The 26,390-nt window shown below is 36.9% G+C and overlaps 1 protein-coding gene across 1 annotated transcript in view; it reads left to right on the top strand.

The window, feature by feature from the left end:
* PPP3CA (protein phosphatase 3 catalytic subunit alpha) overlaps nt 1-26,390 on the top strand; it is a 299,648-nt gene that overhangs the window by 30,660 nt on the left and 242,598 nt on the right. The gene's annotated exons all lie outside the window — the stretch shown is intronic.

Here is a 26,390-nt window from a genome sequence, read left to right as displayed (position 1 = left end):
ATTAATTTATAAAATCAAACATAAATTCCTTCTTTCTTTTGAAATGGAATTTCTGCGTTATTATTCTTGTAGGACAAGTATCACTCATTTTGAAAAAGTTTGAGGGCTTGTGTGATTACATTATTCCTGTAAGCCAAGTTAAAATAGAGCTTAATAATCATTTTTATTGGTTACTGAGAATTCATGGTTTTTTTAAATTTAAGCCTTATTTTAAGTTTTGTAGCATTATATTAATTGTGAGAGATTTAAAAAACATTGGCAGTGGAAAACAAACTAGTATGTGGAAAAACAAGAAGTCAGTCATGAAAAGCTTGTCTTTATACTTATACAATTATCAGCAATACTTCAGTTGAAGAAAGTATAACTGGCATACCTTAGTTAGCCCTTGTTAGATGTTAGGTAACTTCAAAATTTGTTAAGTTTTTGTAATTGTACTTAGCTAAGCAAATCTTTATTTACATATTAATCTTTTCATATGGAGCATGAGATATAGAATTAAAGTGTTTGGGTTTGTTGAATCATTGGGTTTGTTGAATCATTAGTTGATAAATAGATGCTTTTTTTTTTTTTTTTTTTTTTTTTTTTTTTTGCGATACGCCGGCCTCTCACTGCTGTGGCCTCTCCCGCTGCGGAGCACAGGCTCCAGACACACAGGCTCAGCGGCCATGGCTCACGGGCCCAGCCGCTCCATGGCATGTGGGATCTTCCCGGACCAGGGCACGAACCCGTGTCCCCTGCATCGGCAGGCGGACTCTCAACCACTGCGCCACCAGGGAAGCCCCATGCTTTCTTTTTAAAATAGAGTAATATGTACCATTTTTTAGAAGTATTTTTTCTTTTTTGATCAGTGTAAGAATATTTTATAGCAACACTCGATTGTATTACATACTAGAAAACAGGATCTCTTTTGGTTGATTCTGACTGCTAACCATCCTTGTGTAGACTACAAAGAGAATCAATCGACAGAAGAAAGTCTGTTTTTATGTGGTATGTCTGGGTTTCTTTTAAAAGATACACAATTTGAATTTTCCCAGGGCCCTACCTGGTAGATAATAATACTTTTTCTTTTAGCTGCTGTATTTTATTTTTCGGCAGGGCCCCATTTCTTTCTTTGTAATCAGTGTTTCAGTTTGCCATATTTAAGAAAGTTTTCCCTGAGCCCTAGAACAAGATGAACTTTATGGGACTGTGAAGTGTGTCTGCCCCTATCCCCCATGCATGGTACACACACAGACACACACACAGACACACACACACACACACACATTTTGCCTTTGGGGTTTCAAGTGTTTATATAAAAGCTACATCACAACATAACTGCTTCAGAGCCTGGCTGCCCACACTTCAGAAGGATTGTTTCTTATGTTCTATTATTTATGGATTATTTTCAAGTAGAAAGCTTTGTCATTTTATATTATCCCCAGGAATAAAGACCCTTACAGTGGGAAGACACAGGAAGTACCAAGATAACACCTGATGTGCAGTATCTTTTTTCTTTTTCTTTCTGTTCCCTTCTTTTTATAAATCATAGATGACAAAAGCCTTGCTCTCAAAGTGCAGAAAGGGAATGGCAGAGGAAGATGGGGTTGGCCTGGGAGAGCTCTTTATATAAAAGAGCTTTTTCCTTTTTCTGGGAAGTAACTTCCTCTTCCTTTCCGGATTCCTTTTTCTGGGAAGTAACTTCCTCTCACTAATAAAAAACTTTTAATCTCATGTGTATATGTGTATACAATTTCACATTTCAGAAAGTATACTTTAATTGAATAATCAAGTGTTTTGTGAATATAAATTAATTTTTGGCTATTACATTTTTTATTAAAAATAAGTCTGAAATATGTATATGCCAGGTATCATAATAACAAAACTATAAATATACTGTATATATTGTGCAGTGATAATAACTCAAACTATTAGGCTTCTGTAGAGCAGTTTTTCCCTTCTAGTTTTAAAATCTAGGGTTACTTTGGCTCTGGTATAGTCATCTTGGAAGAAAATAATTTAAAAAATTCCCTTTGCATAGCATGAAGGATTTTGAATGTGAAAAATACATAAAAATCTTGATACATTGCTTTTAATTTCACATTCCAGGCTAGCTTTTAGATTGTATGAATCTTTAAGAGCACAAATAAGAGTCCTTGTAAAAAAAATCGTAGACATGAGTCATTACAAGATGTATTGTTAAGTTGTTTGGGGCACACCCAGTAGATGAAAAGGCTAAAAAATGTATAAGATGTAATTAGGAAATTCTCCCTGGATTAGTCAGTTACCATTGTGCTTACTTTATCATTAGTTATTTTGCGATAACAGATTCAGTAGATTTATAGTAAGAGTTCGTATTGTGAAATGACAGTTGGTGTGCTTGGCTGAAAACAAACTTACCAAAGAATGAGAGTATATATAAGATTTTTAAAGAAGAGAAGTGTAGCCTTTAAAAAAGCAGTGAATACTTCAGTTACAACCTCATGATTACTTTGGTTTGTGAAAAAACACTGAGCATAGTATTTTCTCTGAAGGAAGCCTTCACATACCAGGCACCTAGTAGTGCCCAAGTTGTTGGCCGCAAGGCACATCTGGCAGATTTAGAAACGTAAGAGAAAAGAGAAAATTCCAACCAAAAGATGTCACGTAGTTGACCATGTTTTAACCTTTTTTTAACACTGAACCAGTTACAACTGCATTTTATAATCAAGATAGCAACCATTTGTCACATAAGTGAGACAAGTCATTTGTTAGGAGAAAACTTTTTTAGGGAGTAAATTTCTCCAGAATTCCACTAAGGAAGGTTCATGTTCAGCTGATAAGTCAGCTAACCATGGTGACCTATCTGGTTTCCTAGGTTTGTGCTGCCAAACTACATTCTCAGAATTGTTTTGCAGAAGTAAAAGCCCCAAAACACTAGAAATATGGCAGTTATTCATCCTCATTTCAATGTACTCTGTGTTCAAGTTCCCTCGGACCAAGAGAAGTGAAGCTGTAATCACAGCATTGATTGGGGCAAAAGTTTACGGGTCAGAGTTCTACCCTAGGACATTCTTGTTTTCCACGTAATGTGGGGTCATTTGTATGAGTACAGTATGCCAACCAAGTCTGGTTTTCTTCGATTTCAAAGGAAAGGGCAGTGCTATCTTTTAATACCATTTTAGATTCTTTGAGCATACACCACGATCTAAGTTTAGTGTGTTTTGCTGGGGAAAATTGTGTTTTGTTAGAGCTGTAACACCTACATTGCCTACCTCAGAGGAGGAGAGAAGAGGTGATGCATCTGTGGAGGCAATCAACAGATGCTTGTGGATTAGAGGTCTACCTGGAAGGGAAATAGCTCTTTGACTCATGTTCCTGGTCTAGCTCAGAGATCTTGCACTCCCTGTTTTTATCTTTCTATCTGTACCATAATTCTTACATCTTAAAGGAGATGACAGTAACTAAACCAGGAAAGAAATGAGAGTACACTTTCAAGGGAGTTGGGTTTGGTCCTTACATCAGTAATTCTGTAATGCTTGATATGTCAATTTCAGAATTACAGTAGAACAAAGAGAATGAAATCTGTAGCTCAGCTTGTTTACTTTTTGATTTGCTACTACTGAATAGTTTTTCCTTTTGGGTCAGAATTCGAGCCTTTTTGTGTTCTCTTCATTTATTTCCCTGAGAAACAAGGATGGTAGTGGGTATACGGCCCTATTCGCTTACTTTTTGTGTAGCTCATACATCATTTATTACTGTTGGTTTCTTAGTGGAAAGTTTTCTTTCACCCTCATTTTGGCTTTACCTCCAAATGCCTTCTTCTCTTGGCTGAAACCTAGCACTATAATTTGTGGCTTTCCGGAGAGGGAACCTCCGTGGTCAGGTGGAGGAGGGAGGCTGCATTCCAAACCTGTAGTGAGTGGTAGGTGTTCCAAACAGAGCACTGATTCTGGAGTGAGTTGGGTTTGGGGGGGATGGGGGAGGGAGTTGGCTACTAATTCCAGCCTCACCTGAGGCAGTATTTTTTAAACAGAAAAGTGCCCTCTCTAATTAGCTACCCCAGTATGCAATTAGATTAATGACAGCCAACCAATTTAGAAACCTCTTCCAGAGTAAGCTAACCAAAGAAAAGATCTTCCAAGGACATGACAAAGAGCTAATTTTCCTGCATTAAAGAATTTGTAGTTTTACCTCTTGTTTGTGGTGGACTGCCTCATCACCTTATGATGGTAAAGTGCATTCTCCTTTTTGGGAGGCAGAGTTGAAACTTTTTCCTCCTGAAGCTGTCTCCTTAGTGGGGGGAAAATCTATTACTTAAACCTACCTTTCCAGTAAATCCTATGCTCTCAAAGCATTGTGTGAAGCTTTGAAATGAACTAGTTTAATTGGTAACAAAGTTCTCAGGTACTGGAGATGGATGTATTTCCATCATTTAAGATTCACTGAATATGTGGTCATTTTTGTGAACCACGAAAAATAATTAGCAAACTACTTGGTTGTTAGGCTAGATATATTTTAGTAATGGTTCAGTATATGTTCTTAAAATATTTTTTTATACTGTTAGTTGCTAGAAGATGATATGTATAAAGGTTAAAAACTTTATCATCAATTTTTTGGTAAACTCCCTGCCTCCCCAAAAAACCTTTGATATACTGTTTACTGCTTTTGAAGTAGGAAGATTGCGATAAATGATTTCATTCTGAAATTGCACTCAAATAGAAAGTGTTGATATTACTAATCTTATTTTATCCTATTCAAAGAATATAGTTACCTTTTACTTTTTATATGAAAAAAAGGATGATGTTATCATTTTTCCTTCATACTTGTACTCTAAAAGAAGTATGTTCTAGGTTTTCTCATCAATTAGCTTGGCCCCAAATTAAATCATGGAAACAGATCATTATGATTCACATTTTAAATATTTGTTGGTTTTCTAGAAGACTTCAATTATGATTAAAAGTAACCATTTAATTTCATTTCCCATCTTTTTCTGAGGTGTGAAGCACACTAATTCTGTAAATTCATTTGCATAAACGGTTAAGTCCTGAGTGCAGACTATAGTATTTCCCAAGTTATGTAGAAAATATTCTTTATTTCTTTTGACCATCTCTTAAAAATGTGACTAAAAAGTAGTATAGGAGGACAGAAAGAAAGAATAATACCTTTCTTGGTCTCAAATAGTTCCGTTCTCAAACATAAGCTTTATAGTTCGCATGAGCAAAAAGGTTACTAACAAAGAAGTTGAGCTTCTTGAAAACCAAGCAGCTTTTCTCGCCTGGATGCTAAGAAACATTTTCAATCCATTCCAAACCACTGGGATCATTTGCTCTGACTTCCGATAAGCAAAATAAAATAAACAAACTCTTGCCCATGTGGGAACTGGTTCTGCAGTCTCTTGTCCTGACTCTGCAAAGCCTGAATGTCTTTGAATGAGTCTCATTGTTTATTTATTGTGCTTTTCACAAGTGCTGGTAACTTCACCCTTGTTTTACTAATAGCTTTCTTCTAAAGTGGGTTGACATTTCAGTTAATTTTCAAAGGCCTCAATGTTTTTCCTTAAATTGGGCCATACTTGCTGATGGGCCTGTTTAGACAGTCTCATATAAATTGTAGCATATCAAAATAACGAATGTTTATTAGAGATTTTTGAATTTGTTTTGTTATTTAAAAAAATGTAAGGTCAAAGAGAAATTTTTCTTTCATGTTCTTTACTTGTGTGTATTGGTAAATTACGTAAATGGGTATCAAGTTTAGAACCTACAGAAGTTGTAAGATTTTATGTTAAAAACTATTGGATACAGCAAAAACTAACAACATTGTAAGTCAACTATATTTCAATAAAAGTAAATAATTAAAACCTATTGCATATGTAAAAACATATTTTTATTCATTTTTGAATATAATGCTGTTTAAAATCTTAACATGAGGAATTTGGAAGATTGATCAATGGCTTCCTTATCTAGATGAGCAAACTTTAACACTCTACACATTCTATGTTTAGATTTTTATTGCATCAACTTTAAAAATCATAAATTAAAACCTTTTCAACTGTAGAAATGAAACTAAATTGAAACTACAGCAGAATGTTGCCTGGTATAAGTTTTATACCAAGAATTAAAACTTACAAACCACAGGGCAATATTGGCACAGAAATGGGCATCATTAGGCAAAATTCAGAAACAGGCTCTAGTAGACAGTGAAACTTACTTAAATGATAAAATGACATTTCAATTAAATAGAAAAAGCACGGATTATTCAAAGAAATCATATAGCATAGCTTTTTAGGCTTATTTAGTATCATATACAGAAATAAATTCCAAATATATTAACAATATAAATAAGACTAAAAACAATCTAAATAAATATAGTAGGAGAAAACATAGGAGAATGTTAGTAAAATATCCTGATGAAAGTAGTCTTTCAAAGTTTGCTATGAAACTTTGATCCATAAAGCAAACATTGACAGATTTGGTTACATAAAAAGTAAAAATTCTCATTTGCAAAAGACATCATAGACCAAGGCAGAAAAATATTTGCAGAAAAATATAATTATTATATAAAGGGCTTCACTCTGTCTCAGTGAACCTATCCTTCTTCTAAGAATCAATGGTACAGAAAATACCAATACATAAGGATAGAGAACAAGGTTTCTATTGTTAATAACCTGTATGTTGTTAATATAAGTTAATTGTTAAAATGTATTTTTATCAAACTTTTGGAGCCAAATATGGTACATTCACACTATGGAATATTGTGCAGCAATATTAAAAATAATTTGTAGATACCTATACCCTTGGGAAAATGTACATGATACTTTTTAAAAGAACAAAATAAATTTCAGATACTTATGTACATATAGATATATGAGTTTGTATTTTATATTATTTTTGTTAATAAAAAACAATTATCCCAAGAAATGGATACATTTGTATATTTTTGTGTACACGTAGTGAAAATATGGACATTTCCCTTGGGGTGAGTTAATGTGATTGTTGCAGAGGTAGAGGTAAAAGAAATACAAGTATATCCATTACATTTGTAATTTTCACAGTACCAACCAAACTTTTAAATAAAAATTTGGACCATTTAACTTTAAGGAAACATGTTAATTTGAAACAAGTTAGAATTACACATTTCATGAACAAATTATTACTGAGTTTAGACAGTTTGGACAGGACTGTCAATTCTGCCATTGTTTTCGTCTCACTTTGATATAGTCACAGGGGAGATTGAAGCCCTTCCTGATGATGAAACATCTTTCTGGCGTTTCTTTTGTTTTTTTAATAGATTTATTTATTTATTTATTTTTGGTTGCGCTGGGTCCTTGTTGCTGCGCGTGGGCTTTCCCTAGTTGCGGCGAGTGGAGGCTACTCTTCGTTGCAGTACGCGGGCTTCTCATTGCGGTGGCTTCTCTTGTTACGGAGCACGGGCTCTAGGCGAGCGGGCTTCAGTAGTTGTGACACGTGGGCTCGTAGTTGTGGCTTGTGGGCTCTAGAGCGCAGGCTCAGTAGTTGTGGCACACGGGCTTAGTTGCCAGTTTTTAAGTGAGACATAAATTTGGCCCTCAACTCTGCACTTACTTTATAACTCTGCCTTAGAGTGATTCAGGAGGCACTTACTGCATACTCCTAAAAGGCAGTGGCTGAGAGCCAGAAACTTTTGATTTGTCATGCTGGGCTCTGTCTTGCTGATATTGGGCCAAATGACTCTCCTGGCTCTGAGACTCCATTTCTCCTTTTGTCAAAGGGGAATGATAATATTGAGAATTAATTAGTGAGTACTTTTAGATTATTTGGAGCTCTGTGTAAAGGTGTACGGTAAGGACAGACTTAGACATGGCTTGTTGTGTTAATTATCTTTTTATTAGTGGGTTCTATAACCAATTGTCATTACAGATCAAGAGTTATTTATTGCTTTGTGGTAGTATACTAATTTAGAGAAGTTTGTCCATTTCAGCAGATCTTCTCATAGTGTTAGAGCCAGAAGGGACCTTGAAGATGAGGCTGCAGATACATTTTAAAGATCAAGCTGAGGTGAATTCCTTGTCCATGCTTACATAGCTGGTAAATGACAGAGCTGGGACTTTATTCAAGCAACATGCTGAGAAGTGTTTCTGCCATAAATGAATTAATAAATTCATCTCTTTACTCTCAATCTAGAGTTCTTTCTATAGCATTTATACATTTTACTTAACATTTCCTTATTTTCATACATGGAGTAGATATTATTCAGAAGCCTAGGTAATCTCTACCAATGAGATTACTATCTCAAAGAAAAGGTGTACCCATGTAGAAGCTGGGTATCTTTGCTTCATTTTTACATTTTTTCTTTCAAACTGAAATTTCTTTAGGATAGTCTACAAACTATATTAAATGGACCCATTGTAGAAAACATATATAAGTAATATTTACTTACTTGCATGTTTTATTTTAACTATCTGATGGTTTCCTTTGAGCTCATGTGATTTAAAAAAAAAAGTGTGTGTGTGGGGTGTGTGTGTGTATATACATATATATATATATATATAATTTTTTTAAAGTAGTAACTTGTTATTTGGAGTAAGCACCATATCATTAAGTATGTAAAAAGGTACAGGGTAATTTTTAAAATATGTAAACCACTCTTGAAAACCTAAGCAGGATTATTTTTCTTAGAAGTGAGCATGGTTGTTGCATTACTTGGGTGAAGAATGACAAGAGAACTGGGTGATTCATACACTAATTTCGTTGGAAATATTTGAGTAAGGAGGGCCTGATATGTAATGAGCAGTGGAATATCATGTTTTTTGATATTAAATGAATTGAGCTTTGTAGTCTCAGTAAGTTTTGGACATTTGAAGGCATGAATGCTTGCTTTATATGTCATCAGAGTTTGTGTGTACGTATAGTTATATAAATGAAACATATTTTATATGTAGATGTGGGTATATATGTACATTTGTAGATAAGGCCATGTATAAATATGATTACTCTGTTGGTATTTGAGATGATTCTATTTGTGATGAATGATGGTGACTTCTGTTAAGGACTTTTGAAATTACTTCCCAAGATTGAGTACTTTTAGCTTAATACTACCTCCCCCCTTTTTTTCTCCCTTTACTACCAAATTATCCATGAATAGTGATTGAAACAATAATATTCTTAGTATGGAGAGAACTCAGCATTATTCAGAAATACATTATTTTGGGGAATCTACAGTATAGTCTTAAATAATATCTAAGACCTCTACATGAAATGCTGTGTTATGTGACATAAAGTGATTTAAAATATTAGGTTAAAAGTAATGACAAAAATTGTAAATCAACTATTCTTCAAAAAAAAAAAAAACGTAATGGCAAAAATTGTTTTATCACTATGGTAACACTAATACCTTTTCCCTAGTAGATTGTCATCACAGTTTATGTTTTGATGTGATCTTTGTCATTTATGTGTCAGGAAAAGCTAAGCCGAGATGTGTGACTTTGCCAGTCTTTGATCCAAAGAGGTTTTCTGACTGAACATGTATTATAATATTACTATGATTCACATCTTCTGGATACAAAGTATTTATATGGGTAGTTTGGCTTGAAAGCTTGGAATGTTTAATATGTATGTGTACTAACCTTATTACTTGGTTAAATACAGTTGGTGATACTTCAGCTTATTTCTTCTTGTGATCCAAATTATTTGTCTCTCTGAAATAGCAGTCAGCATGCTAGTCTGTTATTTGCCTTTTTACTTTACTTTTTCCTCTCTTCCTTAGTAGACTATGTTCCTGGAGGGCACAGACCATGAACTTTACAAACCTAAGCGCAGAGCTGGGGCTCATATAGATATTGAATAAAAGTGTGTTGAGAGAATGCCTTTTAAAGTAGCTATAGGAATGTGCAGGGTACCAGTCCTGATGATAAAGGGAGATAGTTGAATAAATGTGTCTTTACCTACTAATGCTTCTGACCTGATGAAAATAAGTTAGATATTTCATAATAGAAATTACAGATCATTTACTCAGTATCACTTATTGATGCTTACTGCATGTTTGTTACGAAGTTTCTGTCCTCCAGCGTTTCAGAGACATGAGGACAAAACTATAAAATTCTGATATATAACGTTTATTAAAAAAAAAAAAAGATTCCTGCTAGGTGTAGGTATTTACAGCCAGTTATTAGGTGACCTTGAATGAACATTCTTTGCCTCAGTCCAGTTTAAAAGGGAGTATGAGACTGTGGTCCTGAATGACTTTGGGGTGTACCTTGGGGACACTTGAATCTGTCTGGGGGAGCACCTTTCTGTAATGCTGGTGTAGAAGGAGCTGTGAGACCTACTGGCTTGTGCTGATTCTAAGACCTGTAAGCGAAACACTAGATCCCTAACTGTTTGGACCTGAGAGGAACCTCTGGAGTCATTCATTGGAATTGGCCTGTCACTGCTGAGAAAGCCTGGCAGGGATTGGCACAATTCACCCTGAGCAGAGCCTGTTCCTTTAAGAGCTGGTCCTCTCATTTCTGGTCCTATTGCTTTGTGTTGGCAGTGTGCTCTGGCTCCTAAAAGTGGTGGAGATAAAAGTAAGAACAGCTGAACAATTTAAACAAAAATAGCTATAATCAAAACATTATGATAAGGCATGAAAAACCAATCCAAAAAAATTACCTTCATGGTTTTACTTAAAAATGACTAAAACAGTATGCAGCAGACCTTCAGTATCTGAGATTTAGGGCAGGTGATCCTCATTGCCCAGACCAGTATTTCTGCACAGAACAACAGGGGAAAAAGCTTGTGGAAGCTTCTGTCCCAGTACGTTACGTTCAGAGTTTTCTGCTATCAGCTGGCTATGTATGTTAGATGGGTTGACCCCAATCCCAGGGCTGGTCACCCAGTGGGTTCTCCTTCCTGGCAACCCAGGCAATTGGCCAATATACCCTCTACATTCAAGTTACAGAGTTCTTTTTTTTTTTTTTTTTTTTTTGTGGTACGCGGGCCTCTCACTGCTGTGGCCTCTCCCGTTGCAGAGCACAGGCTCCGGACGCGCAGGCTTAGCGGCCATGGCTCATGGGCCCAGCTACTCCACGGCATGTGGGATCTTCCCGGACTGGGGCACGAACCCGTGTCCCCTGCATCGGCAGGCGGACTCTCAACCACTGCGCCACCAGGGAAGTCCCAGAGTTCTTAAAAGACCTTGGGCCAGCTTCAGTCACCTTATATGGATCTGCTGATGTTATCCTGGTTAAGCGGTGACCTGTATTACAAAGCCAATTCATGGTGTCCATACAGTAATCACTTAGGACATGGTAAATGAGTGTGATAATGATATTTTTTCTCCATGCCTTAGGTTGGAAGCTTGTAGTTACTCTTGAACTTCTATGTGGTAGGCATTGTGCTAAAATAGATAGTAAGTATTATCTAGAGTAAATCTCACTGCAACTCTAAAAGCAGTAGATTATAGAAAATTAGGGAGGCTCAGGGAACTTATCACTTGCCAGTGTCATTGACAGAAGGCAACCACACTTTATTACAAAGAACAGATCATAAGAGAAGCTGAAGAAAGCAGGAATGTATAAATATTTCCTGTTTTGTCATTATGCATTATTTCATTTGCTACTATCTCTAAACCAGTGATATTTTCGTAGGAACTTTATGAGTTCCTGGAATGACATTGTGTCCAGTTGTGCAAATATTAAAACTTTTCTGAAGAAACTCTCAGCATTTAAATATATTGCTGTTTCACATGTTCTTATTTAACTTTAAAATTTCTACAGTGGCTTGACTGCAGACTTGTGTTGTAGAAGGGACTGTTAAGAAGGACACATTCGATCACTTAGAAGCAAAAAAAAAAAGAAAAAGCTGAACTGGTTTATCAAAACCTGGAGTGTAGTGAAACTAGTTCATTCATCTTCCTTTTATTCTTCCTTAGCTTTCTCATATAGCTATTAAGGACTAGTGAAATGAACAAAGGGTAGGCATTAGGAGACATGTGGTCCAAGTTAGACTCTAGATGAATAATAAATTTAAAATTTTGCATATCTGTGTAATGTGTATATTTAATTGTAGAAACACACATACTAGCTGATAGGTAATGGTTAACTCCTATCTTCCCCTGTGAATGAGACACAAATAGAATTTAAAATGACTTAAAGGTTAATTGACATTCATTGAATTTTATTTGAAACTACTTTAACAAGGTTGGTAATTCTTAACAAAGTTTGGAAATTTCTCTCAAGCTACCATGTAAAAATATCTTTAAAATGCATAATTTTATTTTTTTAAGGTTAAACAGTCAATGTGTCTCTCCTCTTGACACATTTTGCTTGAAAGACAATATTCCTTAAGAAATTAAAAAAGAAAAACACCCAACTTTGTTTTCAAATCAGTTACAAAGGAAAACTCAGTGAGAGGGAACCATTCTTGAGGTTTTGTCATTGCAAAAAAGTTTGTCTAAAGTTCATAAAATGTTGGGTCTGGTTCATCCTAGTGAAAAGATCCCAGTCTCTAGTGTTCAACATAGAGAATTTGAGTGATTTTCTTTTTACTCTTTCCTCTGGGATTCAGAACCAGTTAAGAGGTCTCATGGAAAAAGATGGAAACATCTTTAAATCATTACAGTTGGTAATGTCTACATAGCAAAAGTTATTTGTAATAACTTGCTAATTATCTGGTTAAATTTATTAGTGTTGACAGCAAAAAGCTATAATTTAGACCCCAAAGAGAAAAGTTTGAAGTGAACTAATTGTATCAAAAGAATCGCCAAGTCTCCTTTTTGTTTTATTCTGTCTAGATGTGGTCTTAAATCATGAGCTCTACAGTGAGATTTTGAAAGAGGGTGTCCAGTTTTCCAAAAGGAAATTTCCAGAAATGTTATTTAGAATTCTTTAATAGTCTTAGACTGTGCGTATGCTCATGTTTGAGGTTTTCCACCTGTGTATGCTTTAGGTACAAATTAGAAATCGATGCCTATTTTGATAAAACTCATTTGTCTGATTATTCATAAAAGGGTTTAAGCCTCTAACAAATGAGTGAATATTCTTTAAGATAAGTAATTACTTAAATTCCCTTAAGTAATTGCCTGTTGGTACCATAACCCTACCTTGTGTATAATGGATATTTTGTATTCTGAGACCTAGATAATTAGTTCAATTGTTTTAATGTTATTCCCCTAGTGGTTCCCAATGTGGCGGGGATTGGGTGGGGGGGTGGCGATGTCTGGAGACATTTTTTCTTGTCATAACTAGGGGTAGGGGTCAGGCCCTAGTTCTAATGTAAAAGGCCAGGCATGCTGCTAAACATTCTGCAATGCACAGGACAACCCCACTGTGAGGAATTGTCCAGCCCCAAACTTCAATAGCGCCAAGGCTAAGAAACCTTAGCCTAGATGGAAGGAACTGTCTCTCCCTCCCGTCCTTGCCATATATAATTTTTTTCATCAGTATTTATTTTTTCATCATTAACAGTCACAAAATATACTCTTAGAATATAGTGGTATTAGAGACTAAAATTTATGCCTTATTGAAATAAAACATTAAATTAGCTGTGTATAGGACATAAAATTTTAGCATCTAGTTGACATGTGCTTAGTATTTAGGAGTATTAAAGTATTCCTGGAAAAAATAATAAATAAAGATTTGATAAAATTTAGTATTTGTCCTAGAATTGTACATTGCTGAAGCTGGATGGGCCTAAATGATCATCTAATTTGGTGATTCCTAATTGAGGTGTTGTGTCGGAATTACTTGAGGAAATGCCTTCCTCAAAAAAAAGAATGCTTAGAGCCCCACTCTAATATAGTACTTTTTATAAGCTCGCTCACTTTTTATAAGTGGCTCTGGTGACCTTAATCCCATTCCCACTCTCCTTCCTCTTTGAGAGCCACTGCTCTCTTCTACCCCATATTACACGAAGGGTCAAAGATCCTGGCATCCCACAGGTAACACAGTTGTAGTTCAGTGACTGCTGAACTAAAAAAACAGATCATTTTTCTTTCCCTATTGCTTTAATAGACTTGCTTTTAAGATGTTGAAATATTGGGGCTTCCCTGGTGGTCCAGGGGCTAAGACTCTGCACTCCCAATGCAGGGGGCCCAGGTTCGATCCCTGGTCAGAGAACTAGATCCCACATGCCACGACTAAGAGCCTGCATGCTGCAACTAAAAAAAAAAAAAAAAAAAAAATCCCACATGCCGCAGTGAAGATCCCCCATGCCACAACTAAGACCTGGCACAGCTAAATAAATAAATACTAAAAAAAAAAAAAAAGAAATGCTGATTTTCCTCTCTATGTATGTTCATTCTCCTTATACATGTAGAATGCCTCCTAGGTGCCTGCCAGGCCCAGTGCTAGCGCCTGAGAATCCAGACATTATCCCTGCCCTCATTGAGCAGAAGAGAGACAGAATAAGCAAATAAGCAAAAGCAATAAAAGCAAAGCTGTAGGAATATTTAACAGTTGGGAACAAAAATATTGAACTGCAAGAGATCTAGCCATCACTTGGATCACCTGAGACCCAAGGAGTTGAAATGACTTGCCCAAAGTTACATGTCCAGGTGGAGGTGAAAGGAGGGCCTGGACTGCCTACTCCACGCTACCAGACAGGCAGGTTAGCAAAGGAGCATCTTCCAGTTCTGGGAAGATAAGAGGGAATGTACCGGAGTAGCAGGAGGTACTGCAAAGAGAAAGTGAGCAGCATTTCTTCCTTTCTTAAGAGGTCACAGCCGTGGCCGGGCTGGTTGGGCTCCCTCGGAGGTCTGAAGGATGAAGAGTTCCTGAGCTTGTCTCATCCCTTGGACTGGGCTCTGGCCTATGGAAAAGGGGAATCATGGGAAGGTGAAAAATGGGAATTAGAATATTGCTTGCTGTGGGACCAGGAAGTAAGCGAGGAGAACACTAAAGGCATAGTGGGATTAGAATGGAGAGACGACAAGGGCAGTTTCTATGCTGCCTACCCTTTCCTGCCCTGAGCTCCACGATGCACTTGCCCACAGGCCGCATCGTAAGTGTGAGTTTTGTTTCTAGGCCAGCTTCCTGTAGCCTACCTGTACTATAGTACCAAAATTTTAATATAACATTTTGAAATAGTGGATGAGATTTGGGCAGTATGGTTAGAAAATGGATTCATCAAACTTGTAAATGATAGCCTATGAATGACCACATAGATTTGGAAAAGGATTTTTAAAAATATTTAACTTTTATGATTGGATACCTGAGATTATCATATGGAAAAGAACTTCAATACAAACTAGATTCACTGTTCACCATAGGAGAAAAAACATTTTTTTTTCCCTTTCGAATCATATCAGTCTTAAGAATTCATGAAATTTTGTACAGGAATATGTGTGCTTCACCCACCTCCCTCTTCGTTTTTCGGTTAATTGTTGTTTGCTCTATCATAAGGACTAAAAGCTGTACTTAGTTCCACTTAGTTCATCATTCTTTTAAAATTTTTAATCTAAATTGAGAACAGCCTGATTAAGGAGTATTGTGGCAGTAGACATTCTCTAATTTATTGCCACAGCATAGTGGCTCTGGTATACGGTGCTCAAAAGTGAAATTCTCTCAAGTAATTATCTCCTTGGCTCCCAAGAGTACTCCCCTTACTTCTGTCAGTGAAAGCAAAGCAGGAAGTTATTTTGACCCACAAAGAAGAGGCTGATTTGGAGGCCATGTGGAGATGCCGTGGGAAAAGGTGCCTTTGCTGATGGCATTTAGGATGAGTACCTCTGATAAGCTTTCAGCTGTCAAAACAGATAAGAGAAAATTAGTACTCTGTCAAAAAGCAATGAAATTTAACTAGGGCTAGAAATAGCGTCTATGGTCCTTTTCAAAAGTTTGAGAACAAAACACCCATATTTGAAGTGAATAAACATTTATGGGAGACATTCTGTATTATACGGTAGAAAGTTGGGAAGATATATAAGAAGAATAAAAGATGTACAAAAGAATCTTTTTATAAGAAAGATTGGACACAGTTCCAGCCCTCTAGGACTGTAGAACCTTTTAGGGGAGAGATGACTCCCATGTTGGGGGCTATATATGTAGGATAATAAATGGATACCATCCGTGGGCATAGAGGAAGTGAGGGAAGTTGTGGACCACCTGAAACATGTATTTTATTCGCCCCACTCTTCACTCTGTCACTGTCTCCTACGCATCATTCTGTTCAAGCAGCCATTAGCCTGCATTTGCTTTTTCAGCTATTACTGAAGTATTTCCCTTCCTTTTTGAAATGTCCTTAAGAACAAGGACTGTGCCTTATTAGTCTTTTTTTCTTAGTGCCTGTCAGTGCCTGCTAAACATATATTTAATGACTGAATGAATAATGAACGGATTAATAGTAAAGCTTTGTGAAAGAGGTAGGGAAGTAGGATATGGATATCCTAGGTAGGATTGGTAGAGAGTTGAGGATGGGAGTGGAAGGTAGAGGAAATATTCCAAACTCAAACAAGGTCATACTGATGAGCATGATGTGTGCTGGGAAGATAATTTGTGTTATATTTTTATAGTAAATTTGAATGCATGGCAGTACAGACTCATTAGATTGCAAGTAATAAGTAACCCAGCTCAGAGTGGATGAAACAACATCATAACATAGTGACTCTAACTTTTCCAAATGAGGAAATGGCCCCTAAGGGAACTCCTGTTAGTGAAAGCAAAGCAGGACGTTATTATGCCCCACATAGAAGAGCTGAGTTGATTTAGAGGCTCTGATTGCCCTAAGCAACTACATAGTTCAGTCAGGGGGCAACTCTCTGGATGTCAGTTGAACCAGACAATCATGATGTAACCAGTGCTGGTTCTTTTTCTCTCTTTGGCTCTGCCTTTCTACCTATGATGGCTTATTCTTATGATTGCCAGATGGCTACAATAGCTCCAAATCATACACATTCACAACACCAAATACGGTGGAGCTTGCCTGCTCCAATATCTCTTGCATCCAGATGACTCTGATCTTGTTATCTGCACATCTCAAAACCAATCACTGTTTCCAGGGAGTCTCCCATTGGGATATGTTTGAATTTTGTCAGTCTGGCCCATTCCATGAGCCAGTATATATCGACTGTCTGCATGTTCTCTTTTAGGTGCTGGAGATGGTATTTAAATTGCGTCTACATGCCTCCACTCTTACCCTGGGCACTCCTTACATTCCTTCCTTCTTGTATTTTTCTCCACAGCACACATTACATTCTAATACACTGTAGATTTTACACTCAAAGTGGATTGTCTTTCTCTTTTTGTTGGAATGTGAGCTTCACCGGGGCACACATTTTTGCCTGTTTTCACTATTCTGCCCCCTTTGTACAGCATGTGTAGATGCTCAATAAATATTCAGTGTCATGAATTAAAAAGAGACAATGCCCTTACTTTCATGTGGGAGAAGACATATATTAAATAAGTAAACAAGAAAACACCAGTTAGTTATAGGTATTGTTAAAAATAAAGCATAGCGATGGGACAACAAATGCAGGAGGGGTGGTTTAATTTGGGTGTCACTTGATGGTATGGCTGATAACAGGAGAGGCGTAGATCACCAAAGAAAATTCCAGTGACTGCACTGGAAAGAGGCAAACTGACATAGAGATGACAAAAGTGATGTTCCTTACAGAGGGGGTCTTAATGCCTTTACCAAATTAATTAATACAAGTTATACCCTTTAGAGAAACCACTATTTCCAAGATTTTGCTAGTTTTTTCCTGGCAAGCCTCAGGAACTTTTGTTGACTTTTAACTCTGTGTCACTCATCTCTTTTAGAACTGTAGGTCACTCTTTTGTCTTGCTAGGTACAATGTTGGTATTATACAGTCTTGGTTATCCACATGTGGTCACACGTTTATGATGTCAGGCTAGCTTCCTTCCTAAACACTTTGCTGTACCGCCCTAGTGATGCGCTCTTAGGGCATGCAAGGTCATGTCTGGTCTTAAACACAGACAGGAAGGTAATTCTGAAACACACACACACACACACACACACACACACACACACACACATCCCACTGTTTAAAGTTTGGGGATTATCTTCTGTTTTAGGTTATTCAGGAGTGGCAGTTAGCTGAATATTGATATAATACTTCGTGATGTTGCTATACTGAATGCATAACTGGCATTGAGTGATATTTGAATGAGATGGAATCATATTACAGAAGGCATAGAAGTCATATAATGAGCTCATATTTGAAGATAGGAAGAGATTTAGTATTGTAAAACGAAAGAAACGTTTAGAAATCCTACATATATACATACATGCTCTCACACCTTTTCTTTTGTTGTACAAATTGTTAACAGTGCTTACATCAGAGAATGGGTTTTAGGAGTTGGGAGAATATTGATTTTACTTTAGACTCTGGCAAATACATATTTGAAGTTTATCTAGAAGTATGCATTATTTATTTAATTCTACAAAGTGAAAAAAAGTTAAGAGCATTTAAAAAATTGACTTTAGACCTGTCTCAGTACTGAAATAATTACTGGATATTTGTTTTACTTTGTCATTCTTGATATTATAAATGGGTATGAACATTTGGTAAAGCAGTGAGCCATTATAGTTACTAAAAAATTGTTTACAACCTTTGACTCATTAGGAAGAAACGATTCAGCTGAGAAAGGGAGCTGTATTACATGAAGTTGCTCATTGCAGGTTTAGCTACAAATGGGAGAAGAAAAATTGGCAACAGTCTAAGTGTCCAACAACAGAATAATGGAAATCATGATCATCTACCCCAAATGATAGTGATTCCACATCAAGCCCCTGCTGTAAGAAGGCATTGTAGAAATAAGTAAGCAAGTAAATAAGTAGCTTACTAAATTTGTAGAATATTATGGGATTCTTAATGAAATTATAACTACAAATACATGGGGCATATGGAAATGATTATAATGAAATGTTAAGAGAAAATGCAGAATACAAAACTATAAGGGAACCACGATTACATCTATGTGACCAATATGTATTTTGATATATAAAGACTAAGGAAATAGGAAAGTAAACATGCATATTCTAGATTGGAGCTATTTTTGTTGTACTTTATAAGTATATTTTAATGCAGATATATCTCTTTAGTAAAATCAGATTGGCATTAAATTTATAATGGTAACTTGTAAAAGATAGCATGTCATTTTCCTTTTTTAAAATTGAAACCAGCAAGTAAGTACTTAAAGTTTTTTAGTCTTATCATGCACTGTTGGGGAGTGACAGATATTTGTCGATGACCCTCACTTTCAGGATTTCCTTCTTGCAGCCAAGTTAGGAGGAAATGCCTCAAATCAAAAAGAGAAAGGAGGAGGGGACACAAGGCACTCCAGGATGTGTGATTATGATTGTGTGTGATTGTGATTGTTTGTGTGCGTGTGTGTGTTCTAATGGGTTAAAACATTGCCTCAGCTTGGATTAGTTCTATCCTCAGAACAGCCTATAAACATTTTTTGGGAAAAAAGCTAAAATGTTTAGACAGCTGCTTCCTTTATTTTTTTAAATACACAAATAATATTTTTACTACCTCACAGACATCATCATGCCTTTGTAACTAACATGCTTTTGACTCCTGTAAACCCCTTAACTTTATTTCTGCTTTTGGTAGCACTATTTTGATATCAATCTTTTTCTCCTTCTTTTGAAAAAAATTATCTGTGAATTTGTTTGACCTAGGGTGCCTAAAAGTGAAATGACATTAGGAGTGGTTAATATCATATTTAGTATCCTGTATTGACGTTAAATGGTATTAATTTTATATTTAGTACTTTGTATGGACAACCTTGCAATCTTCTTTTTTTTTTTTTTTTGGATGAGGGTGAGTAACCATTATTTTATCTCAGTAAAGTAAATGGCCTTTATGTATAAACTAAGACATGTAAAAAAGTAGAAGATTAATGTCCTTTACCTGTAACTCTGCAACATCAAATAGTCTCCTCACTGGTTTTTCAGCCCAACACCTGGCCATTTTAGTGTTTTATTAATTTATCTGATTAATGTGGTGGGAGAGGTGAATTCTGTAGCTCCTTCAGATACAGCCTTAGGATTCTGTCACCTCTTTTGCGTTTTTGGCCATCTGAACTGCTGGCCACACGATGTGCTTTGCTTTCCCTGGATTCCTTAGGCTCCTATTTTTATATCAGATTCTGCTTTGGTTGCTGGCGTGACTTTCACCTGGCAGGGCAAAGGGCTTTCTTGAAGGTGACCGTATCTTCAACCTGTCTGACTTCAACAGTCCAGGCAAGGAGGGAAAAAAAAGGTATAAGGAGACAGGAACTGGGCTGTTGGAACTTGCATTTTCTGAGATTGCATAGAATTTAAGTCGCCAACCACTGATTAGCAAGGTAACTTTAAAGTTTGTCTTTGGACAGATTTACCGAAAACGTATTTAGACATTTTCTCCACGTCAATTAAAAAAAGTTAATAGACAACTAGCTCTGTTATGTTTGCTTTTCTTATGCCACATGATCCATATATCTTGGAAAAGAAAAAAAAAACTGCTGTGCCCGTGCTAATTGAAATGGAGAACCTTTGCTTGCCTTGGATGTAGAACAATGGGCCCTTAAGCAGAAGACTCTGTACACTTGAATCAGATTAGAAGACAGGCTGTCCAGGGCATCTGAGCTTCATACTCCCACGCGGAGGGCTGGACCACATATCTAAGAAAATTCAACTGCTTTGCCACTGTTTTGATCAGAACCTTGTGTTTCCATGCTGAGTATTTTCAAAACAAGATCTCTGTCAAGTAGAAAATGTCATCAGTTCTTTCTAAAGACTCTTATCTCTATTTCTTTTGGTGGTTCAGCACTAAATGTGTACATTAAAAGGAGTGTAGAAAAATGAATGTGACTTTTCAGTTGTGTATCTAATACTTAAGCACCCGTATATTTAAATATCTTCAAAGGAATCAAAGCTGTAAAGCTGATGGCTATTCCAAAAATTTTAAACTTTGCTAAAACAAGATAAATTAACTTAGGTATTGCTGCTAGTAGGTTTTTTTTTCCCCCTGCAGTTGCTGGGCTTGAGAAATGAAATACAGATTTGAGAATGACCTTTTATTTAATCTTTGAACAGTAAATGTTTAGTAAACGTAGTCTTGAAGTACTTTTTTCCCTTATTTTAAGAGAAAAGATGTATCAGTATTACACACACACACACACACACACACACACACACACACACACACACACTTTTTTTCCCCCTAAAACTTGCTGGAGAAAATATATGTTTTCTACTAGAAAAAACATCAGCAATGACTGAAAAGCCTAAAGGTTCAATGCCAGCTCTTGACAACTGACCCTGGGCTGCTGCAGCTAATGCATTCTCCTTCAAGAGGCCGAACCCTGGCACAGGTGACAGCTGAGCCACTTACCCAGACCTTGTTAAAGGACCAGGTTCCTTTTGCAGGTCTCCAGATTCTCCCTTGATGGCTTGTCATAACCACCTGGGGCTGCTGAAGCCAAATCGCTTATACTTAATTTTTTGTAGCTTTGGTATAACTAATCAGTATTGGAGGAAGGGTTGAAATAAACCTTTGGCAAAATTCTGCATATAGAGTAGCCTGTAATAGTGTTTAGAGTTCCAGTTTGAAATGAAGATAGGACCCACACATGCTGTGAGTTTGGTTCAAGAGCCCCTTCAACAGTGTAAGGAAGTTTTTATTTTTTAATCAGTGGTTTGACTTCTATTAAAATAATCAACTCCATAACTTCCATTCATAAGACTCCGTGAATTGTCCTCCTTCTTGGTAACTTATTAGTGTAGTAAATATTTCCAGGTGCAAAACTTTATGACCTGGCTAATCTGTGATCCCCTCCACGGTATATGGAATGTTTCAAAGGAGTCAGGTGTTTGAGTGAAAGCCAGGATTGTGGTCGGCATTTGTGTTCATTTGCTTTAAGATATACTTATTGGCTTTCATAGATTTTCTCTACAGAACATATGCTTTAGCCATGCAATTTAAGTGTTGGAATTTATGCCGTTTTGCTTTTTTTGTTCTTGTTGTGTTAGTTATCTGCTAAAACCTTTGTGGAAAGACTGCAAGTTCTTGGTCTGTGCTCCCTGGACTGTTTTTCGATGATTCACACCACCATTGACTAATGACGTGATTCACAGCAGCAGCCACTGAGTTCAGGGCTTCCCCTTGTTGACTTTGTGGGTCATGTCGCATGATTTTGGGAGAATTGTTTTCCGGAGACAGGAACGGCCAACACCCCTGCATGTTAGAAAACTTTGTGAAACAAATGTGTGTGTGTGTATATATATGTAAATATATATTTTATATATAAGTTTATATTTGTGTACTTACAAACCACTGGTGTTTGAAAGGGAAGGGAAAAGGAAATAGCCTTGGTTAATTCTTTGAAATGTGTATCATTGTTTTAGAAAATTTGGAACATTGGCTTATGTGATGTGATGTGAGCAGGGGGAAACATTTGCTTGTTTACCATTAAGAAGGAAAAACCATACAGAAACACAGATTGTAGCGATTTGATATATGTAGGGGTTGTAACCATTTCACTCCACTTCTTTATCAACTAGTCATATTAGATGCAAATCTGTATGTGGGAAAACATGTAAGTCATTTATTTTTAATGGAAAGGGTGGTTGGGAGGTCATAAACGCCTCTAACACTTGACAACAGTTGACTTCAGGGCAGCAAATACAGTATAAGAATTGTTTAAAAATAGTCTCTTCTGGCAAAATTAACATTGCACGATTATTGAATCCTATATTTACCTGAAAGCAAGCTGTAACTTCTCTCTGCTGGCTGGACGATGACAGATTTCACTGCAGTTAGGTGTGGGACAGTGGGTATGATGGAGTCTCAGAATCCTGTCTACTGTTAGTGTTCAGATTTGTGCTTTGAAGGTTTGTTTGTTTGTTTTGGCTAGGAAGAACACGTTGCCCTATGGACATGCCAAGGGAACTTGCTTTAGCAAATTTAAATCTACGGATACATAGGTATAACATTTTAATCCACATATTTTAAATGATGTTTGGTTACTGTTTGTTTAAAAGCAACTGAATAAAAACATCTCCAGCTATCCAGATTTCAGTCTGTATAGATGACTAATCATGTGGCAGATTTGAACATAAAGGTTCTAGTGAAAAAGAAAAACTACAGTAAAAAGTGTATTTGTCTGCTCCATGATTTGAAAGTACAGAATGTTTTCTGTGCTGTTTAGATATGGGGAACTATGACATTGAAAGCATTGGTAACCACGGTGCATGTACCTTACAAAATAAATGAAAAAAAAAAAAAAAAAAAAGAGAGGGGGGGGGGGGGGGGGGAAGGAGTTGGTGTAGTAACAGCTTCCTGAGTAAATAAATAAACTTCATGCCTGGTTACTTGTGTAATCATGAGATTTGCAGAGTTATGTTGTATATTACAGTTTAGTTGGTATCTTATTTATCTTGTCTTAACCTATTAAACCAAATTTAAGTGCTGCTCAGAAACAAAAGCAAGTTACAAGCTTTCTGGCTCTTCATTTCTTCATGTGTGAAAAACAGGAAGTCGAATTAGATATTTGCTAAGGTTTTCCCAAGTTCCTAAATTCAGTGATTCCATGACCCAGGAGAAGTCTAGGATCTAGGAATGAGGTGAGTAAACCTTAACTTTTGAAGTGACATTAACTCCAAGACTTAGAACCTCTGAGAGTACCCAGAAATCCTTTACAAGTTTTCCATAACGTTACCATTATGACTCTTGTTCAGACTTTTGTGAGTGCAAGTATAAAACACATATGTGTATAAAACACATATGCACATAAAGGAAAACAAAGTGTGATCCTTAGCAGCTTGAGAAAAAAGGAAGTTAATTAGAAGGAAGCGTCTGGGGCAGTGTTATTTAATAGGACTTTCTTTGATGATGGAAGTGTTCTCTAAATCTGGGCTCTCCAGTATGGTAGCCAGTAGCCATATGTGACTATTGAGTACTTGAAATGTGGCCAGTTCAACTAAGGATGTGGATTTTAAGTTGTATTTAGGTTTAATTACTTTAAATTTAAAATTTTCAGTATTTAAAGGAGTTCTGGGAATAACAACCATCAGTCTTAAGAAGGGTAGAAAGCAGCCAGGGGTGACCCTAAGGACTCAGGACTGCTTTGGGGTCTTTAGAAGCAAGAGTGGTGGATTCTTTAGAGTGGCTGTTACTGTGACTCAGATGCTTATCTGTGTTTATCAGATCAAAATGACAACTCCCAGGGAGAGACAATCTGATTGTCTTAGCTTGGGTCTAGCATCTACCCTCAAATCAATCAGCTAGAGGTTGGGTTAAAGAATTACAGTGTAGGTATAGGTGTGCTGATGGCAGTGCTCAGGGGAAAGGAAGTGTGAGCCAGGCAGCAGTCTTAAGAATTATCTGCCACATTACTTAGATCTTTTTCTCTGCAAGCAGTGATTTTCTGCATTTAAAATGCTCCAATTTTATTAATTCACTCATCTTGCACCTGAGTACTTACCTTTTTTATTACAAATTAAAATAGTTGCAGTATATGTTGATAACTTGTACTAAGCTGGGAGACTAATAATTTATAACATTGTGTGGAAAGAAGTCATTGAACATTACAACTGAAGAAGGCCACAAGGTGAATGTGTTTGCCAACACTCTCTTTTTACTAGTGAGAAACGAAGGCTTAGGTGTTGTGCTACCTCAGGCCACCAAATGAGTTGCTCTGTTAGGGCCAAATGCTTGCTTTTATCTGAACCTATCCTGCTGATCAGTTAAATGTTAAAACCGGGTATTTTAAAACCATCCCTTTGAAATTCAAGTCTTTTTTGAAAATTCAGTTTTTGTAAAATCGTAGTGCTAAAAATGTGTGTGAAATCTGAGTAGTGCAGGTTTTGATTTAATTTTTGAAAGCATGAACGAAGGGTTTTGATGGTGAATGTGATATTTGTGTCGCATGAACTTATAAAAATCACTTCTTCTTATTTAATACATTTGAACTGAAAAGTACTTGACCCAGTAAATGAAAAACAGGTAAAAAGGAAAGGCGCTTATGATGACAGCTGATTCTATGAACGTCAGAGTTTGAGTAGCTGTTTAGAAGCCCACGATCCACGTGTTGAGGACCTCCCTGGGAGCAGGTTTGTCCTCTCTGTGGACCAGCCATGCTTCTGTAGTGGGGAGTGGGAACCTTGTTTTGTTCCCTGCACCTCAGCAGGCTTAGGAAGGGAAGCTTGCTAAGGTGCGCTAAACACTTACATCTAATATGTTAAATTGCCCTAGAAGCAGTCTATGGATATCCATTGGCAAGAGAATTATTTGGGGTGCAAAATCAATGATCAATTCAGAGAAGAAATGAGAGTCAGTGAGAAGCACCCAGAGCAAGTGTGAGTCAGACACTAGCTCCACATGGGAGGAGCCCGGGAAGCCCAGAAGTCAATCAGATCACAGAGAATGTGCTGCATACCCTTGCTTCAGAATAGGCCCTGGGGAGTTCGGGGCCTGCGTTTCCGTGTGTTTATCCCGACTCGAAGCAGTCATCTGGGAAGAGATCTAGACACATACCTCAGGCATGTAAGCCCTCCATCGCATTCCAGTGAGGTCTATCCATCACATCCCTCTCATCCTAATCTTCACCGTCTTCTGGTTTTCACAGATAGAGAGAGAAACTGTTGTTTTTCTGTCACCACCTAGCTCTGGCTTTGCTGCCACCAGATGGATGTGAAGTGGTTATCAGAGCTCAAAAGCACCCCCATTCAAAATAGGTTTTAGCAGTTAAGCCAGGTTTAAATGATTTTGGTAGTGGGATTACCTGTACTCATAGAGAATAGCTCCAAGTCACTTTTAAACTTGTCATCGATGAGAAGATAATAAAATGTTCTTGTTATCTGGACTAGCTCTTCCAAGGAAAAGGTATGGGGTGGAGGGCTGTCAAAGTTAAATATCAATTTTTGTAGGTGTGGAAAGACCGTAAAGATGTACTTCTAGGCTCTGTAATATGTGAGTGTATGTTGAATGCAAATTCTGCCCCTCCTGTTTCCCTCCTTGTGGTTTGTCATTTGGGAACCTAGTACAGGAAGAAACACCCATGATAACTGGCAGGCTGCCTTTGTTGTATTAAGTATTTTCACTGACTGAGTAGAAGATTATTATTTTGCTATATAAAATTAAAACAAAGTTGTGGAAAGATGGGAAAAGGAAAAGAAATTTAAATACGAACAGGAGTTTGTTTTCCTACCTGAGTTGTATGTTGTTTCACTACATTCTTGTTATTACATTTGATTCGTTTAAAACCCAGCTGTGCATAGCCTAAATAACTTAAGAATTTCATAAAGTTGCGACAGGTTTTTTGGACTCATTCTCATTCATAGCCAACACAATTTCATTAAAATAATGTAAACAGACCAAATCAGTCTGTAGCCTGTACACATTCAGTGTCACTACAACTAGGGAAGGGCAGGCCCATCTTCACTAGATCCCACCCCCTTTTACCTATCTGGGGGGCATCGCCCTGGTAAGTTCTTCTGTCTTCTGCATCATTGTTTTCTCTC

This window comes from Aethalodelphis obliquidens, unplaced genomic scaffold (genome assembly GCF_003676395.1).
Source record: "Aethalodelphis obliquidens isolate GAN/ISIS:26980383/991018 unplaced genomic scaffold, ASM367639v1 scaffold17, whole genome shotgun sequence".
NCBI lineage: Eukaryota > Metazoa > Chordata > Mammalia > Artiodactyla > Delphinidae > Aethalodelphis > Aethalodelphis obliquidens.
This window is presented reverse-complemented; position numbering and strand designations above follow the sequence as displayed.